Raw genomic sequence first — 21,297 nt, 5'->3', positions numbered from 1 at the left:
GGAATACTACCTAACTCATTCTATGAGGCCAATAATACCCTAACACCAAAGTCAGATAAAGATACCACAAGAAAAGAAAATTACAAACCAATTTCTGTTATCAATACAGATGCAAGGATCATCAACAAAATACTAACATTTTGAATCCAATCAGCAAGTTAAAAGAATTATACACCATGACCAAGTAGGATTTATCCCAGATTTGCAAGTTGGTTCAACATAAAATCAATTAATGTAATACACCACAGTGACAGAATGAAGAGAAAAAAAAATGATCATCTTAATTGATGCAGAAAAGGCATTTGACAAAATCCAGCAGCACTTCTTGATTAAAAAAAAAAAAAATAGAAAACCAGGAATAGATGGAAACTTCCTCAACATGATAAAGGGCATATATGAAAGACCCACTGCTAAAATCATACTTAATGGTGAAAGACTGAAAGTGTTCCCTAGATCAGGAATAAGACAAGGATATTCACTGCCACCTCTATTATTCAACATTGTACTGAAGTCCTAGCCAGAGCAATTGTGCATGAAAAAGAAATATAAGGTATCAAAATTGGAAAGGAGGAAGTAAAACTTCCCCTCTTTGCACATGACATGATCATATGTACAGAAAATCCTGAAAAATCCACAAAAAAGCTCCTATAGTTCATAAATGGATTCAGCCAAGTGCCACAATACAAGAGCAACACCAAAAATATCAGCAGTGTTTTTATACACTAGCAATGAACAATGGAAGAAGAAATCAAGAATAAAACTCAATCATAAGAGCAACTAAAAGAATCAGATATCAAGAATAAATCTAACCAAGGATGTAAAAGACTTGTACAGAAAACTACAAAACATTGCTAAAAAAATTTTTTTTAAAGATCCAAACAAATGGAAGGACATTCTGTGTTCATGAATTGGAAGACTAAATATTGTTAAGATGTTGATTCTACCCAAAGCAATTTACAGATTCAACACAATCCCAATCAGAATTTCAACAACCTTCTTTGCAGAAATGGAGAAGCCTATCATCAAATTATGTGGTAAATGGCCTTAAATAGTCAAAGCAATATTGAAAAAGAAGAAAAATGTTAGAGGACTCACACATCCCAATTTTAAAATTTATTACAAAGTGACAGTAATGAAAATAGCATGATTCTGGCACAAAGACAGATATGGACAAATGAAACTGAATTAAGAGTTCAGAAATCAATCCTCACATTTATGGCCAACTAATTTTCAACAAGCAGAGAAAGACCACTCCATTGGGAAAGAATGCTCTCTTCAACAAATGGTTTTGGAAAAACTGGCTCTCCATTTGCAAAAGAATGAAGGTAGACCCCTATCTTACACCATATACAAAAATCAACTCAAAATTGATCAAAGCCCTGAATCTAAGAGCCATAAATATACAACTGCTAGCAGAAGCCATAGGAAAAATCTTCAGGCCCTTTTGTTAGGCAATGATTTCTTAGACTTTACAACCAAAGCACAAGAAACAGAAGAAAAAATACATAAATGGGAACTCATCAAAATTTAAAACTTCTGTGCCTCAAAACTTTATCATGAAACTAAAACACTTACATAATGGGAGAAAATATTTAAAAACCACATATCCAATAATATGCAGAATATATAAAAAAAATTCTTAAACTCAACAACAAAACAGCAAACAACCCAATTAAAACATGGGAAAAAGACTTGACTAAATATTTCTCCAAAGAAGATACACAAATGGGCCAGAAAGCACCTGAAAAATATGCTCAACATCATTTGACATCAGGGAAATGCAAATAAAAACCTCAATGAGATACCATTTCACACCCACTAAATGGTTTCTATTTAGGAAACAGAAAATCACAAGTGTTGGAGAAGACGTGGAGAAATAGGAACACTCCCTCATTGCTGGTAGGAATACAAAATGGAGCCACTGCTGTGGAAGACAGATTCGCAGTTCCTCAAGAAGTTAAATATAGAATTACCTTATGATGTGACAATTCCATTTTTAAGTACATACCTGAAAAATTGGAAGCAGGAACTTGAACAGGTATTTGCACACCAATGTTCATAGTGGCATTATTCATAATTGCCCAAAGATGGAAGCACCTCAAGTGCCCATCAGCCAATGAATGGATAAAGAAATTGTGGTATATGTAAGCAATGGAATATTATTCAGCAGTGAAAAGGACTTCTGATACATGGGACAACATGGGAACCTTGAATATATCATGTTGAATGAAAATGTCACACCCAAAAGGACAAATATTGTCTATTCTCACTGATATGAAATAATTAGAATAAGCAAATTTTTAGAGTCAGAATCTAGAATATAATTTACCAGGGGATTGGGTGGGGTAAGGAATAGGAAAAATAAAAATGGACCTGGGGCAGGATTCCCCAATGCATAATGTTATCACCAGGGTGATGGTCTCCTACCTTGACTCTCAGGATGTCTTGTTTTTCTGCTCTCTGACACAGTGACTTCCAAAAGTTCAGCTCAGCTGGAAGGGTATGTTTCTAATGAGACAACTCTCTTGCCATGTTGGTTAACAGTGCCTTTCATAAGGCTTTTTGGTGATGTGGTGACTGCTGAAATGTTTCACAGCCATTAATAAGAACACAATCTGGAAGGAATATGCTAACATGCAATTTATAGTTGTGATTTCTAGCACTAATTCAAAAAGTGTCTCTCTAGTCCCTGTTGTTTGTGGTCTTTTACTTCTGAGTCACTGAGAAGTGTCAAATGCTCCATCATAAGCAGATGTCCATGCTGAGATGGTTCTTCTTCCTGGAAGGAATTCCCATTTCTGGAAAACTCCCTAAAATCCTAAATTACGTGTCTTGGGATCTTCCACATACCCAGCACAAACTGGGAAACTGTTGCTTAAACCTGGAAGGCCAAGCTCTCCTTGAGTGTGATCCTGAAGCAGAGAAGGGATGAACCAAGTGTGATATGCTTTTGACATTTCTAGGTGCCTTATCTGTTCCTAAATTCCTGTGACTATTTTTTCAAGGCCTGCAAAGATCTGCCCTCACCTGACCTATCAACCACACTCTCTTTCTTCCCTAGGTTGGGCTTATCAGAAAGATGAATCAGACCCAAGAGATAGACCCAATCTGGCATCGGGGCTTTTCTGAATTTAAGAATTGTGCATACAAACTGTGACTTTTAAGATGCAAGGGTTAGAGTTCTTCTTCTCAATGGAAGCGGTTGCTTTTCTGGCCTCTGAGGAACCATGTGTGCCTTCATCTACTTCTTTCTGGCAAGACTGCCTGTCCTTGTAGTTAATATTCCCAAACACAAAGGCCCCTTGTTTGAATGGTAAACAAACAAACAAACAAACAAACAAAAACAAAACAAAACACTACCAACTATGCAAAACTTGTTGAATTTAGGGTCAGGAAAATGGGCTCTCCACTGAATGGGTAGTATGTTTGAGAGCTGGACTAAAATTTGAAGATATGATAAAAATAAAGAATTAAAAAGGGGTTATTAGCAGCTTGAGGGAAAACAAAATAATCTGTAAGGATTTGATGATCCAAAAACAAACTAGTCCGATAAAAATCAATAGACTGCAAGGCATGAATTTTATGCAATAGTTAGAAAATAGACATATAAAATAAAGTAGATATTACCACACATGTAACATATGAAAATAGATTACTCCTTGTTTCAGTTTGCTAATGCTGCCATTATGCAAAACACCAGAAATGGATTGGCTTTTTTTTTTTATAATCTTCATTTTATTGAGATATATTCACATACCACACAGTCATACAAAACAAATCGTACTTTCGATTGTTCACAGTACCATTACATAGTTGTACATTCATCACCCAAATCAATCCCTGACACCTTCATTAGCACACACACAAAAATAACAAGAATAATAATTAGAGTGAAAAAGAGCAATTGAAGTAAAAAAGAACACTGGGTACCTTTGTCTGTTTGTTTCCTTCCCCTATTTTTCTACTCATCCATCCATAAACTAGACAAAGTGGAGTGTGGTCCTTATGGCTTTCCCAATCCCATTGTCACCCCTCATAAGCTACATTTTTATACAACTGTCTTCGAGATTCATGGGTTCTGGGTTGTAGTTTGATAGTTTCAGGTATCCACCACCAGCTACCCCAATTCTTTAGAACCTAAAAAGGGTTGTCTAAATTGTGCTTAAGAGTGCCCACCAGAGTGACCTCTCGGCTCCTTTTGGAATCTCTCTACTACTGAAGCTTATTTCATTTCCTTTCACATCCCCCTTTTGGTCAAGAAGATGTTCTCCGTCCCACGATGCCAGGTCTACATTCCTCCCCGGGAGTCATATTCCACGTTGCCAGGGAGATTCACTCCCCTGGGTGTCTGATCCCACGTAGAGGGGAGGGCAGTGATTTCACCTTTCAAGTTGGCTTAGCCAGAGAGAGAGGGCCACATCTGAGCAACAAAGAGGCATTCGGGAGGAGGCTCTTAGGCACAATTATAGGGAGGCCTAGCCTCTACTTTGCAGCAACCGTCTTCCCAAGGGTAAAACCTATGGTAGAGGGCTCAACCCATCAAACCACCAGTCCCCTATGTCTGTGGTCATGTTAGCAACCATTGAGGTGGGGTAGGCCAATACCTCTGCATTCTCCACCAGCTCCTCAAGGGGGCACTACATCTTTTTTCCTTGTTTTCCTTTTTTTTTTTTTTTTTAACTTTCCCTTCTTTTCTAAATCAACTGTATGAAAAAAAAGTTAAAAAGAAAACAAACATACAATAAAAGAACATTTCAAAGAGACCATAACAAGGGAGTAAGAAAAAGACAACTAACCTAAGATAACTGCTTAACTTCCAACATGTTCCTACTTTACCCCAAGAAAGTTACCTAATATAGCAACATTTCTGTGAACTTGTTCCTACTATATCCATCAGAAATTAACAGACCATAGTTATTCCTGGGCATCCCGAGAACGTTAAATAGCTTATCTGTTCTTCTTGGATTATTGTTCCCCCTTCCTTAATTGCTCTCTATTGCTAGTTCCCCTACATTCTACATTATAAACCATTTGTTTCACATTTTTCAAAGTTCACATTAGTGGTAGCATATAATATTTCTCTTTTTCTGCCTGGCTTATTTCGCTCAGCATTATGTCTTCAAGGTTCATCCATGTTGTCATATGTTTCACGAGATCGTTCCTTCTTAACTGCTGCGTAGTATTCCATCGTGTGTATATTCCACATTTTATTTATCCACTCATCTGTTGAAGGACATTTGGGTTGTTTCCATCTCTTGTCAATTGTGAATAATGCTGCTATGAACATTGGCGTGCAGATATCTGTTCTTGTCACTGCTTTCCGATCTTCCGGGTATATACCGAGAAGTGCAATCGCTGGATCGAATGGTAACTCTATATCTAGTTTTCTAAGGAACTTCCAGACTGAATTCCAGAGTGGCTAAACCATTATACAGTCCCACCAACAATGAATAAGAGTTCCAATTTCTCCACATCCCCTCCAGCATTTGTAGTTTCCTGTTTGTTTAATGGCAGCCATTCTAATTGGTGTTAGATGGTATCTCATTGTGGTCTTAATTTGCATCTCTCTAATAGCTAGTGAAGCTGAACATTTTTTCATGTGTTTCTTGGCCATTTGTATTTCCTCTTCAGAGAACTCTCTTTTCATATATTTTGCCCATTTTATAATTGGGCTGTCTGTACTATTGTCATTGAGTTGTAGGATTTCTTTATATATGCAAGATATCAGTCTTTTGTCAGATACATGGTTTCCAAAAATTTTTTCCCATTGAGTTGGCTGCCTCTTTACCTTTTTGAGAAATTCCTTTGAGGTGCAGAAACTTCTAAGCTTGAGGAGTTCCCATGTATCTATTTTTTCTTTTGTTGCTTGTGCTTTGGGTGTAAAGTCTAGGAAGTGGCCGCCTAACACAAGGTCTTGAAGATGTTTTCCTACATGATCTTCTAGGAGTTTTATGGTACTTTCTTTTATATTGAGATCTTTGGTCCATTTTGAGTTAATTTTTGTGTAGGGTGTGAGGTAGGGGTCCTCTTTCATTCTTTTGAATATGGATATCCAACTCTCCCAGCCCCATTTGTTGAAAAGACCATTATGACTCAGTTCAGTGACTTTGGGGGCCTTATCAAAGACCAGTCGGCCATAGATCTGGGGGTCTATCTCTGAATTCTCAATTCGATTCCATTGATCTATATGTCTATCTTTGTGCCAGTACAATGCTGTTTTGGCAACTGTGGCTTTATAATAAGCTTCAAAGTCAGGGAGTGTAAGTCCTCCCACTTCGTTTTTCTTTTTTAGAGTGTCTTTAGCAATTCGAGGCATCTTCCCTTTCCAAATAAATTTAATAACTAGCTTTTCCAAGTCTGCAAAGTAGGTTGTTGGAATTTTGATTGGGATTGCATTGAATCTGTAGATGAGTTTGGGTAGAATTGACATCTTAATGACATTTAGCCTTCCTATCCATGAACATGGAATATTTTTCCATCTTTTAAGGTCCCCTTCTATTTCTTTTAGTAGAGTTACGTAGTTTTCTTTGTATAGGTCTTTTACATCTTTGGTTAAGTTTATTCCTAGGTATTTGATTTTTTTAGTTACTATTGAAAACGGTATCTTTTTCTTGAGTGTCTCTTCAGTTTGTTCATTTCTAGCATATAGAAACATTACTGACTTATGTGCATTAATCTTGTATCCCGCTAATTTGCTAAATTTGTTTATTAGCTCTAGTAGCTGTATTGTCGATTTCTCAGGGTTTTCTAGATATAAGATCATATCATCTGCAAACAATGACAGTTTTACTTCTTCTTTTCCAATTTGGATGCCTTTTATTTCTTTGTCTTGCCGGATTGCCCTGGCTAGCACTTCCAGCACAATGTTGAATAACAGTGGTGACAGCGGGCATCCTTGTCTTGTTCCTGATCTTAAAGGGAAGGCTTTCAGTCTCTCACCATTGAGTACTATGCTGGCTGTGGGTTTTTCATATATGCTCTTTATCATGTTGAGGAAGTTTCCTTCAATTCCTACCTTTTGAAGTGTTTTTATCAAAAACGGATGTTGGATTTTGCCAAATGCTTTTTCAGCATCTATTGAGATGATCAATTGATTTTTCTCTTTTGACTTGTTAATGTGTTGTAATACATTGATTGATTTTCTTATGTTGAACCATCCTTGCATGCCTGGAATGATCCCCACTTGGTCATGGTGTATGATTTTTTTAATGTGTCTTTGGATTCGATTTGCAAGTATTTTGTTGAGGATTTTTGCATCTATATTCGTTAGGGAGATTGGCCGGTAGTTTTCCTTTTTTGTAGCATCTTTGCCTGGTTTTGGTATTAGATTGATGTTAGCTTCATAAAATGAGTTAGGTAGTGTTCCATTTTCTTCAATGTTTTGAAAGAGTTTGAGTAAGATTGGTGTCAGTTCTTTCTGGAAAGTTTGGTAGAATTCCCCTGTGAAGCCATCTGGCCCTGGGCATTTATTTGTGGGAAGATTTTTGATGACTGATTGGATCTCTTTGCTTGTGATGGGTTGGTTGAGGTCTTCTATTTCTTCTCTGGTCAGTCTAGGTTGTTCATATGTTTCCAGGAAATTGTCCATTTCTTCTACATTATCCAGTTTGTTGCCATACAGTTGTTCATAATATCCTCTTATAATTTTTTAAATTTCTTCAGGATCTGCAGTTATGTCACCTTTTTCATTCATTATTTTGTTTATATGGGTCTTCTCTCTTTTTGATTTTGTCAGTCTAGCTAGGGGCTTGTCAATCTTGTTGATCTTCTCAAAGAACCAACTTTTGGTGACATTTATCCTCTCTATTGTTTTTTTGTTCTCTATGTCATTTATTTCTGCTTTAATCCTTGTTATTTCTTTTCTTCTACTTGGTTTAGGATTGGTTTGCTGTTCATTTTCTATCTTCTTCAGTTGATCCATTAGTTCTTTGATTTTGGCTCTTTCTTCCTTTTTAATATATGCGTTTAGTGCTATAAATTTCCCCCTTAGCACTGCTTTTGCTGCATCCCATAGGTTTTGGTATGTTGTGTTCTCATTTTCATTCATCTCTACATATTTAGCAATTTCTCTTGCTATTTCTTTTTTAACCCACTGATTGTTTAGGAGTGTGTTGTTTAACCTACAGGTATTTGTGAATTTTCTAAGTCTCTGATGGTTATTGACTTCTAATTGTATTCCATTGTGGTCAGAGAATGTGCTTTGAATAATTTCAATCTTTTTAAATTTATTGAGGCTTGTTTTATGTCCCAGCATATGATCTATTCTGGAGAAAGTCCCATGAGCACTAGAAAAGTATGTGTATCCTGGCGATTTGGGATGTAATGTCCTGTATATGTCTGTTAAATCTAATTCATTTATCAGATTGTTTAGGTTTTCAGTTTCCTTATTGGTCTTCTGTCTGGTTGATCTATCTATAGGAGAGAGTGATGTGTTGAAGTCTCCCACAATTATTGTGGAAACATCAATTGCTTCCTTTAGTTTTGCCAGTGTTTCTCTCATGTATTTTGTGGCACCTTGATTGGGTGCATAGACATTTACGATTGTTATTTCTTCTTGTTGAATTGCCCCTTTTATTAGTATGTAGTGGCCTTCTTTGTCTCTCAAAACATCCCTGCATTTGAAGTCTATTTTATCTGAGATTAATATTGCTGCACCTGCTTTCTTTTGGCTGTAGCTTGCATGAAATATTTTTTTCCATCCTTTCACTTTCAGTTTCTTTGTGTCCCTGTGTCTAAGATGAGTCTCTTGTATGCAACATATTGATGGTTCATTTTTTTTGATCCATTCTGCGAATCTATATCTTTTAATTGGGGAGTTTAATCCATTTACATTCAACGTTATAACCGTGAAGGCATTTCGTGAATCCGCAGCCATCTTATCCTTTGGTTTATGTTTGTCATATTTTTCCCTCTCTCTATTAATATCCTTTATTGTACCGATACCGAATCTCTTTAGTACTGAACCTTTCTCTAAGTCTCTCTGTCCTTTCTTTGTTTCTCTGTCTGTAGGGCTCCCTTTAGTATCTCCAGTAGGGCAGGTCTCTTGTTAGCAAATTCTCTCAGCATTTGTTTGTCTGTGAGAAATTTAAGCTCTCGCTCAAATTTGAAGGAGAGCTTTGCTGGATAAAGTATTCTTGGCTGGAAATTTTTCTCACTCAGAATTTTAAATATATCGTGCCACTGCCTTCTCGCCTCCATGGTGGCTGCTGAGTAGTCACTACTTAGTCTTATGCTGTTTCCTTTGTATGTGGTGAATTGCTTTTCTCTTGCTGCTTTCAGAACTTGCTCCTTCTCTTCTGTGTTTGACAGTGTGATCAGTATATGTCTCGGAGTGGGTTTATTTGAATTTATTGTATTTGGAGTTCGCTGAGCATTTATGATTTGTGTATTTATGTTGTTTAGAAGATTTGGGAAGTTTTCCCGAACAATTTCTTTGAATATTCTTCCTAGACCTTTACCCCTTTCTTCCCCTTCTGGGACACCAATGAGTCTTATATTCGGACGTTTCATATTATCTATCATATCCCTGAAGTCCATTTCGATTTTTTTCAATTTTTTTCCCCATTCTTTCTTTTATGCTTTCATTTTCCATTCTGTCATCTTCCAGGTCACTGATTCGTTGTTCAACTTCCTCTAGTCTTGTACTATGAGTGTCCAGAATCTTTTTAATTTGGTCAACAGTTTCTTTAATTTCCATAAGATCATCCATTTTTTTATTTAGTCTTGCAATGTCTTCTTTATGCTCTTCTAGGGTCTTCTTGATTTCCTTTGTCTCCCGTACTATGGTCTCATTGTTCATCTTTAGTTCTTTGAGTAGCTGCTCTAGGTGCTGTGTCTCTTCTGATCTTTTGATTTGGGTGCTTGGGCTTGGGTTATCCATATCGTCTGGTTTTTTCATATGCTTTATAATTTTCTGTTGTTTTTGGCCTCGTGGCATTTGCTGAACTTGATAGGGTTCTTTTAGGATTTGTAGACCAATTGAAGTCCTTATCTCTAATTTATCAGATCTACAGCTTCGTGGAGTACACTTTCTCTAACTAACCAGCAGGTGGCGTCCACGAGCCACCTGTTCTCCACAAGCCAGTTCTCCCCTGCTTAGCCTTTTTGGTGAGTGGGGGAGTGAGTCTTGTGGGGTCCAATTGGTGTACCAAGCTTGTGTGTGTAGTTGGTTTTGCCTGCCCTGTATATGGGGCGTGTTTCTGGGCAGTCAGGGAGGGGGGGGGTGGCTCTAACAATCAAATCTCCCTGGTGATCCTAGAGTTTTAAAGTTGCTGCAATAGTCTAATCCTTCAGTTCAGTCCTGCCACAGTTTGTCTCTGCCACTGACCCACAAGTCCTTGGTATTGGCATATGGCTCCTGAGACTTGCAAGTGGGCCCCTCTTCCAGGCTGTGCACCCCGGGTCCTCTGTTGAGGGATGACTGTGCTATGTCACAGGTGAGTGCCGTTTCCCCAGGGCGGTTCTGGGCTGCTGGGCTGTGTAGGGAGGCTCCCAGTCTGCTGAAATGATGGCTGAATGGGGCTTTGTTAATTCACACTGCTCCACCTTCCCAACTCTGGGACAATCAGCTGAGGTTGCAGGGAAGGCTAATGTCCACGCCCAGTTTTGTGCTGTGTGCCTGTTATTTGAAGCACTTCCATCACACTGGGTTGTCTGGGGCAGCTCTGGGCTATGGGGCTGGTGATGGGCAGGAGTGTTTCCTGTCCACCAGGATGATGGCTGTGAGCGGACACCCCCCTTTTCTTGGGAAGTTGTGGTGTTTAGTGAATTTTCTGAGCCACTGGATTATTGCCTTTTGTCTCAGAGCTCTCTTAGTTCTGCTCTTGACTTGACCTGCCCAAATTGCAAGTCTTTGAAGCTTTCTGTATTGGGCTTCTTAGAGTAATTGTTTCAGAAAAAGAAAAAATGATTAAAAAAAAGGACCCTCCTCAGAGATCTAATGGGTTATTGAAATGCTAAGAGACAAAGCAATTAGGGCCATTAAGGAAAGGTCCACAGGGCAGAGAGATCAGCTTTTCTTCGGGATTTGCATATGCGCCTCAGGGCCTGAGCTCTGCCCTTCCCCTTTCTATGTTCACCAGAACTCCAAAAATCTTCTGCTTTTATTTTGGAGTTTTTCGTGTTGTTTTTTTTTTTCTATGCCTGTCTCCTCTCTGCTGGGCTGGCTGCTCTCAGATTCTCTGGTGTCTGGTCTCAGTCTATCTATGGTTGGAGTTTGGATCAGCAGAATGAGTTTCCGATAAGGGCTGCCACTGCAGTTCTCCCTTCTCCTTCCCGCAGCTGACAGCCCCTCCTCCCACGGGACTGAGGCTGGCAGGGAGGGGTGCAGGTCTCCTGGCCACAAAAACTTACAGATTTCACTGATCTCAGCAGTTCCACGTTTTCATGAGTGTTGTATGAAGTATGCCCAAAGTCAGATTGCTCTGTGGTGTCCAGTCCATGCAGTTCCTGGCTTTCTACCTACTTTCCTGGAGGAGTAACTAAAACATACAGCTCACCAGTCCGCCATCTTGCCCCGCCCTCCGGATTGGCTTTTATAAAGGGGATTTATTAGGTTACGAAACTACAGTTCTAAGACCATAGAAGTGTCCAGACTAAGGCTTCAACAAGATGATACCTTCACTGAGGAATGGTTGATGGTGTCCAGAAAACATGTCAGCTGGGAAGGCATGTGGCTGGAGTCTGCTGGTCCCAGGCTGTGTTTCAGCAACTCTCTCTCAGCTCCTGTGCATCCTTGCTTCTTTCTCCCGGGGCATTTCTCTCTATACCCCTGGGGGACCTCTCTTAGCTTCTCCAGGGCAAACTCCAGACTTCATCTGTTAGTTTAGCAGCTCCAGATGTCCTTCTGTCTGCATCTCCAAGCATCTCTAAGCATCAGCCAGCATCTGGAACTCTCTTAAGTAGTCCAGTGAACTAATCAAGACCCACCCTGAATGGGTGGATCCACACCTCCATGGAAATAATTCAGTCAGAGGTTCTACCCTAATCAACAGACTAATCAGTCTATCCCCACAAGATTGCATTAAAAAATACAGCTTTTCTGGGGGACATAATCAGATTTTTTCAAATTGGTGTATATTCTTTTTATATCATTCTAGCACATTTTTTAAAATTATTTAAATTCACAGATTTTTTGCTTTACAAAAAATACCATAATTTATGTACTCAATCATCTATTAATGAACATGTAGACTATTTACAGTTTGGGTCTTTTTATTGTATTTTATTTTTTCCAAGCAATATTTCAACGACTATTCTTGGCCATACATCCCTGAGTGCATGTGTAGAAAAAATTCTTTGGTGGGGAATTTCTGAATTAAAGAGTAATTTAATAGATATTGCCAAATTGCTCTTCAAAGAGATTATGCCAATTTATACTCCCACTACCAGTGTATGAATATCCTTTTCCCCCAAATGTTGCCAAAATTATGTTTTATAATCTCTTTGGATTGTTGCCAATCTGAGAGGTAAAATGAAAAATGATATACTGTCACTTTATCTTGCATTTATTAAGTCATTGAGTGAGGTTAAGCTTCATATGTATCAAAACAACTTATAATTCTTTCTGGGATCTGGCAAATAATAGTTGCTCAAAAAAAATGTGTTGAGCAGCTAAATATACTGCTCCTGTTACTGCCCTTTTATTATTAATCTGAACAAACCCTTGATGTACCTGTCACAAGTATTTGTTTTCCTGCTTGCTATTTGTCTTTTTAATTTTGTTTGTGGATTTTTTTGTAGGGGAGAGGTAGCATTCAGAAAATAGTTTTTTACTTTTCAAGGTAGTCACATATATTAGTTATTTTTGTTTGCTTGTAATTTCCAGGTTTTAATCTTTCTTTGAAGTATTTTCTTCTATCCTCTGAACAAACATACCACTCTTGATAGGCCTCCTTCCTACCCAGGAAAATTCCTTGTGTGATTCCAAGATTAGACCATGAACCAGAGAATGCCCCTTGCTGATCACGCTCTCTCTCCTCTCCACTCATATGATTGCCAGTATTTGAGGAAAAGGAAGGCTTGTCTATGCTGTCTTCCTAGGCACCAGCACCTATCATTATAACGCTGTGAGTATAGAAGTGGTTGTATGTACTGTGCATTGTGAGAATACACAGGATGAGCTTGGGAACATTCTGGAAAAAATTCCTGGAATAGAAAGTTGCCACCATAGAATGTCTTTTCTGTCAGACTAAGGAAACTGTTCTTTATCCTGTAAGAGTTGGGGGAGGACTCCCTGATCTCCCCACTTTGTGACAGGTACTAGAATTCAATCAGAAAAACGGATATAAAAAGTCCTTGCCTTTACTTGATGTGCTCTCTTTTTTTGGGTTTCTTACATAGGCATTTTTCCCTTTGGCATCCATTGACCATGGTTTGGGTATAGTAGACAGCCCCAGGGCCTTGTTGATCTCAGAGGGAAACCAGAGGGTGGCTTAGGGAAATCAGGCTGCCATAGCTTTACCTTTGGACAAGGTTAAGAGAGTACTCTGACACACATGATGTCTCAGTCTACCTGTGTGAGCTGCTGTTGCTCCTGTCTGCTCAGCACACATCCTCTTCCTCTGCAACAGCACTATTTCATTTGAGGAGCTGGCATCCCCTCCTGTTATGCTTTACCTAGGAGGGCAGATGACTCAGCTAGGTTAAGAAATTGAAACTAGACTGAAGACACACAGACAGATGGGGTTCTTGGCTCTGACAACAGTCAGGATGCCAGGAAAGCTCTCCCATTGCTGAGGTTCCTAATTGTGTTGCCTATTCCTGACCCCCAGAGGCCTGATTATTCAGGCTGCCCTTAATCCCACAGGCTACCCATGTATTCAACCAGTAAGCATTTTCCTCCCTTGGCTGAAATTAGTCAGTATTAGGCTCTGTTGCTTGCACTCAAGGAACCCTAGCAGATACCAGAGCTCACCAGTGTTGGGAGATTACATAGATATGTGGGGCCCATGCCCTGGTTTTGCTCAGTGCATCAGCTTCTGAGAATTCCAGACCACAAGGCTAGGGATTCTGGGGTCCCCTTAATGAATCAGAAAATCAAGTCCCCTGGAGGATCAGGGACTTGACAGAATCAGGGGGTTCATGACAAATTTTGACGGGTGTTTTAAGATAAACCATCGAGATTTTACCTAGGCTCACTGTGAGCTGGTGTTCAGGACCCTTGCTAGCTTCTTGGAGTCAGAGCCAGGAAGCTCTGTCATCTGTTTGTGATTACAAGGCTCAGCATGCCCCACCAAAGGCCCTCTGGCGCCTTTCCTCTTTGGAAACACATTCAGCACATTTTTAGAAACCGCACTGAGAAGCCCTCCCTGAGAAAGTGACTAAACACTGATTAATATTCTGAAAATATAAACAGCCTCTGAGAAGCCAGTCATAAGCTGTTCAGGGAAAGCTGACTTGGCACTGGGGGGAAGCCAGCTGTTGCTGGCATTTGATTGGCAGAGATTGTAAAATTTCTTCGATGTCAGTACTGTCACTGAAGGAAGCTCTGTTCTCCATCATGAATGCTGGAATGTTCTGGCTGGATTTGGGTTCTTCTGGACATTTTGGAAAGATGAGGTTTGCTGGGATCGATGCTTCCTGTCCACCATTATTATAATTCCCCCATCTACATTAGACTGTCTCATGCATTCTTTCATTCATTTGATCATTGAACATTCATTAAGTACCGTCCATGTTCTAGATTTGGTGCTTGGTGCTGAGGTTACAGTATCCACGGGCACATTCCCTACTCTTGAGGAGCTCAGAGACTTGGGGCAGGATAGACAAAGACGTGCCAACAGGTAAATCCTATTCTGCCTTAGGTTCTTAGCCTTTACTCTCATTTTCTGCTTTTTACCAATTTGAACCAAGAAAGGTGGGCTCCAGAGCTCACACTCTTTTCGATAACAATATTCAGCCTTTAGACATAAAGAAATAAGAACATAGTCTTTTAAATCAAATATGGCAAAATGTTATAATTGTTGAATCTAGGCAGTAAGTTCAAAGGTGATCATTGCATGATTTTTTTGACTTTTATGTGTTTTTTTTAATGTATACACAACTTTACCATGTAGCTTTGTGTCCTTAGGCATGTTACTACACTTCTCTGTGCCTCAGTTCCTTCATTCATAAAAGGGGGATAATAACAATACCAGCTCATGGAGATGCTGTGAATAATAAATGCATTCATATGTGGAAAGTGCTTAACAGCAATGCCTGGTAAGTAGTAAATATCCAATAAATATTAGCTGTTTTAATTATCATATCCCACAGTTCTTGGAACACGGTGGGTGTCTTACTCTCACATGTGAGGTTGGGGCGGTTCTTGTACAGAGATCTTGCCAGCCTCTGATCCATTCCTCAACATATTCACCTTTGGGGCATGTACACTTGCTGTCCCCTCTGCTGGGAATGTGTCTGTCTTTCTCCACGGGCATTTGGGCAACTTGAGGGCAGGGATCTTGTTTATTGTTTCCCACTGTTAATGGTCAAAGCAGTCACTGATACATATTGAGCATTCAGTAAATAACCTGCAGCATGAATAGCATCTAACATGCTTCTATTTGTTGATGTATTCATTCATGTACTCATTTGGAAAAAACGTATTGACCATCCTCTTGGTTCTAGGCTCTTTACTATGAGCCAGGGCCTCATGGTGAATAAGGCAAAGTCCCCGTCTCAAGAAATTAAAACTTGGTCTTGTTGGTATTTGGTTTTGAATTCATCTCTGCTTCTGCATATGCCTTGCTAAGCAACTAATCTGTAAATACCTTGAAACCAGACACTATGGTTTCTACTTCTCTCATATTACACACAGTAGTCATTATTAAGGCTGGCATACATTAAGCAGGCTTTTGATTCAAGCAAAAATGGGTGGAAATAAAAGCTTTTCTATTGTGTCAACAACGAATATTTAATTTACCTATTTTTGGTTCAGTATTCTTATTCGTCAAGTTTATTTGGCTGTTATAAGAATTAAATGAAATAATTCACAGCACATAGTGTGTGCTCAGTCAATATAATGTGTGTTTTCTGCTCCTCCTTTCTTTCCAGTGATGATGAGGGCTTGAGGATAAATGTGCAAGAAGCTAAGCTGTCCCTTTGTAATTCTGGGGAGACCAAAGTGTCTGATACATCAGAGTACTTATATAGGAATCTCTTCTTAAACATAATGATTTCTTCCAGGTGACTCTGAAGCCTCTATAATAGGGGCTGTAATTCATTTGTCACTGTGACCTAAGAGGTTAGCACGGTAGGCACTCAAAAATGTTTGCTGTTGAGTAGGCCTTCCTCAAATACCTGCTTTGAATATCACCAGAAACAGAAAACTCAATACTTCATAACATAGTGAAATTTATTATCTTCAGATGTAATTATAGTAAAGGCTTCCTTACATGTGGTTGACATCTACCTCTCCTTGTTTTGTGCCCAGCCTTCCTAATTTTGACATCTGAAACCAGAAAGTACCACTTTCATTCTCTTCATCATATCTGTCTTTAATTATTAGAGGATTCATATCATGTTTTTTCTCAGTCTCATCCTTGCTGGTCTGCATATGCCTTGTTACTTTAGCTCTTTCATTAATGCCTAGTCTCCATAACCCCTTATGAACTCCCCATGCTCCTATGGGCCATGTCTATTTTAAAAGAGCCCCAGAATGGAATGCAGTATTACTCTGGGGGTGGAGTTAGGGGACAGTGCCCCAGCAATCTGGAAAATCCACACAAAATTTTTGGCCCTCCCTTTATACCAGAGAAGAAGTATGATTTTTTCTTTTTCTTTAATGGGATGTTTACGGTACCTTATTGCAAAATATGGGTTAGGTATTTGGTCACAGGCTACATGTAAGCCAGTGATAAGTAAAAACATTGTATGAAAAATAAATTTTAACAATAAAAATAAATGTGAAAATTTTTAAAAATGAAACAAGTTTCAGGAGAATACTGAACATACTACAAGTATAACAAAAGACATTTTAATAAAATAAGCTTTGAAATTCCCTGCTGGTACTCGCCATTAGCCTGTGGTACATCTCTGCCGGCCTTCGCCTGTCATCTGCGGCTTCCACAACACTCTCCCTAAATTCCTGCTTAATTTCTTATGCTGACCCACAATATATGGAAGCCATGAAGGGGAAAGTTGCAATTGGGAAGGGATAACTGTAACTGCTCCCTTTCATGACTTCCCGGAACATGTAGAACCTAGATGTAAAGGTTTATTTTAAGAATGGGACTTAGAGTTTACCTTTCTGGAACCTCTGCTTTTTAAAATATAAAATGGGCCCAGAAGACTTAAGGGATTTGCTCATTCTTTAACTTCTTTCTCACGCCCAGCCGTATCCTCTGCCTTCCCTTGGACAAGTGCCCTACACTCCAGACATTGCAATCTTCCTGCCATTCTCTCTAACATGCCATGGTCTTGTACTCAACCACTTGGGGGATATTTTGCGATGAGTGTGCTCTGGGTCGGGCAATGGGGCTGCAGAGCTGAAGAAGACACATAACCGTGAAGTCAAGTCCTTGTGGTTGAAGGGTGGAAGACAAAGGCCTGAGGCCGCGGAGAGGGACTGGGGAGGGGCAGGCAAGATGAGGCCATTTGTGAGAAAACAAGGCATGAGGTCATATCAAGGTGAAGCCAGGGAGCTAATTGTGAGAGGGCCATGGAGAGAGGTTCAACAGAGCACAATGACTAGTGCGAGGGTGTCGTAGAAGATCAGTGTAAGATGCTCTCCAGAATGTGCGAGAGATGCCTGATGATCTAGTTCATGAGCCTGGGCTGGTCAGTTTTCAGTCATATGAGGCTTCGCAAGGAGGAAGTTTTAGTGCTTTTCCAAGAGTGGGTGGGCAGGCGTGGGGGCATGTGTGAGGACTCTGGTTATCTGGAAGTTCTAGGTGCCTCCAAAAGGAATTCTTGGAAAATGAAGAGAGCATCCACAACTCCATGTGATAAGTTAAACACGTTGATCTTGAAGCCAGAAATTCAAGTTCCCCTTCTTACTGGATGGTTGACCTTGGGCAAGTTATTAAACCTCTTTGTAAAATACATAAAATATGAATAAAAATAATACTTATCTTATGGGGCTTTTATGAGAATTGAAAGAAGAATGCCTAGCACAAAACGTGTGCTCAATAAGTACTATCAAGTCTCGTAATTTTTCCCTAGTGATTGTTGTCAGAAAAGAGGAAAGCTCAAAGTTGGAACATACAATGCAGTACTTACTAGCTTGGACTTGATATAGATAATCCTAGTTTTTAATCCTCTTTTAATTGAAAGCTGTGGATACTTGGGCAAGGTATTTAATCTCTTTAAACCTTGGTTTCCTAATCTGTAAAATGGGGATAATGATATCTGTACATATAAAATTTTTAGCACAGTGCTTGGTACCTAGTGGGTATGCAGTTAGTGCTCACTATTATCATTTTAATTATCTTCTTTTTAAATTGAGAACTATTGGTTGTCTATCACAATAATGAAAAGCTAAGACTTAAAATATTTTGATAAAAGAACTGAGAAGGCTTATGACTTTGAAAAGAAAAAAGTTGAAAATAAAAGCAGACATGAAGCCTGGAATTCCTTTTATTCCCACTGTAAATACCTCTCCTTGCTTGGCAGGGCACCGAGGGGGAAAGGAATGGTCCCCTAAAAGTCTGAAAAACTGAAGGCATGCTTTCTGTTTTGCTTGTTTGTGTATTGGGTGGGTAAAGTGTAAATAACTTAATAGCATTAGAGATAGTTGAAAGGACCAAAACAGACAGACAAACAAAAACAAAACAAAACAAAAAAATTAATACCAAGTATGGCCTTTTTAAAAAATTTATTTTAACCAAGATAGCTATTCCAGATCTCAGCTAGACATTGTACTGTGGTGAGAACATACATGATGTGGATTTAAGTTAAGTGTATTTCAGCCCCAATGTGGCCACTTAATAGTTACAAGATCTTGGGCCACTTGCTTAAAATTTCTGTGCTTCAATTTTCAGCTCTACAAAGTGGGAATGGAAATAATTATTATTTATAAGTTCACTGATTCATATAATCAACAAATATTGAATACATACTACATGTTATTACTCTTCTTGAGGTCCTCAAGAAAACTCATCTCAAGCTGGGCCCCCAATCTTACCTCCTGCAGTCTTCCCCATCTTAGTTAAGGGTGACTTCATTCTTCTGGTTACTCGTGTTAGTTTCCTAAGGCTGCCATGAAAAATTACCACAAACTGGGTCCCTTAAAACAACAGGAATGTATTCCCTCATAGTTCTGGATGCTAGAAGTCTGAAATCAAGGTGTCAGTGGGGTTTGCTTCTTGGGGTTCTGGGGGAGAAGCTGTCCCGTGCCCCTCTCCTAAATTCTGGTGTTTTGCCAGCAAGCCTTAGCATTCCTTGGCTTGTAGCAACATCAGCTAGTTTCTGCCTCCATCTGCACCTGGCCAAGTTTGCTCTGTCTCTGTGTTTCTCTGGCCTTCTTATAAGGACACTAGTAGTTGAACTTAGGGCCCACCCTACTCCAGTATGACCTCATCTTAACTAATTACATCTGTGTAGAACCAATTTCCAAATCTCACATTCTGAGATTCTGGTGGACATGAATTTTGTGAGTACACAATTCAACTCACAACACCATTACAGAAACATTGGCACAAAATTGAATTGTCTTTTTACCTCACACTCTACGTTTAAATCCTCACCGAATCCTGATGGTTATACCTTCAAAATATACACAGAATCTGAGTGCTATCATCTGAATTATGTCTCTCCAGAATTATTGTAATAACCTGACAACTGGTCTCTTTTTCATAATAACTAAAAACTGGAAACAACTCAACCACCCATCAATTGCTGAATGGAGAAACCGAGTATGATCTGTTAAGTTTATTCAATGATATACTACTCAGTAATGAAAAGGAAGATACTGGTTATCCATGCAAAAATATGAAAAAGCCCCAAACCATTATGCTGAGCAAAAGAAGCTAGGCACAAAAGAGTAAAATTGTATGGTCTTGTTTAATATGAAATTACAAAAAGATGAAATTATAGTGGCAGACATCAAGTCATTCCTAGGAGCTAGTTGAAGAGGAGGGGATTGATCACAGGGATACACAAGGTTACTTTTTAAAGCAATGGAAATATTCTAAATCATGATGGCGGTGGTATTTACTGACTATGCAGTTTTCAAAACTCATCTAAGTTTACACTTAATATTGTTTTGTTTTATGTATTTACATTATACCTAAAACTGATTAAAATAATATATTTATGGCTCAGTTTACTGTTTGTCTCCTCCACTAGAATCTAGCATGTAGGCTTCTTGAGGGCAATGTTTAGAATAAGTATACTTGGCACATAATAGACTCTCTATAAATATTTGTTGAATGAATATATGTTCCATGATTCTGGCATTAGCTTTGGACTCAAATATTTCTGTGATTGAACCTACCATTTACCATTTACTTTCTGTACCAACTTGGACTTACTGCCGCTAAGCCTTGGTGCTCTCATCTATAATGTTGAGATTAAAAATAGAATTTATTTCATAAAGTTATTATGAAAGTGAAATAATGCACTAGAGTAATATGCTTATGGTACAATCTAGCATATGGTGAATGCACAATAAATCGTGGGAATTTGTTATTATTTTATATGATTTGTCATCTCAATTGCCTGGTACTGTTAATCATATCTTGCATTATTTTCATATGTTTCTTAAGGTCAGGGGCTGTTTATATTTATTTCTGTATCCCTGTCACTGCCTGAAGGTCCTAGCACACAATAAATGCTCACTAAATGTTTGTTGGCTATTGCTTTATTCTTTAAGTGTTCAAGAATCATCTTTGCTCATGCCTTGGAATATTGACACATGCTATCACCCTCTCTTAGAGGCTGTTATCCACCCATCTACCAAACACACACACACACACTCTCACACACACAACACTGTATGCCTCATCTGCTGTTTGTTGAGATTTAAGTAATCATTCCACAATAAAAATATCCTTGACTTTCCAGATGAGTTTGAATTCCCCAGTTACATGCTTTCAAAATGCCCTATAGTTATTCCTTGAAGCACTCATCATGATTTGCAGTGATCAATTGTATGGTTATTTGGGTAGACTTGGTTTCACACACTGTAAACTCTATGAAGGATGGGCTCATGGCTGGATCCACTGTATTTCTAACACCTGGCATCTACTTAACACTTCTTGATAAAAGAAGGAAGAAGGAAGAGAGGAAAGGAGGAAGTCAATTGGGTGGGGTTACAGGCAGGGCAGGTTATTATGTTTTTTTGAGGGGTTGAGGGGGTGCTTTATTTTATTTTGT

Source organism: Choloepus didactylus, chromosome 3 (assembly GCF_015220235.1).
Source record: "Choloepus didactylus isolate mChoDid1 chromosome 3, mChoDid1.pri, whole genome shotgun sequence".
NCBI lineage: Eukaryota > Metazoa > Chordata > Mammalia > Pilosa > Megalonychidae > Choloepus > Choloepus didactylus.
The sequence above is the reverse complement of the archived record's forward strand: the minus strand, read 5'-3'. Positions refer to the sequence as shown.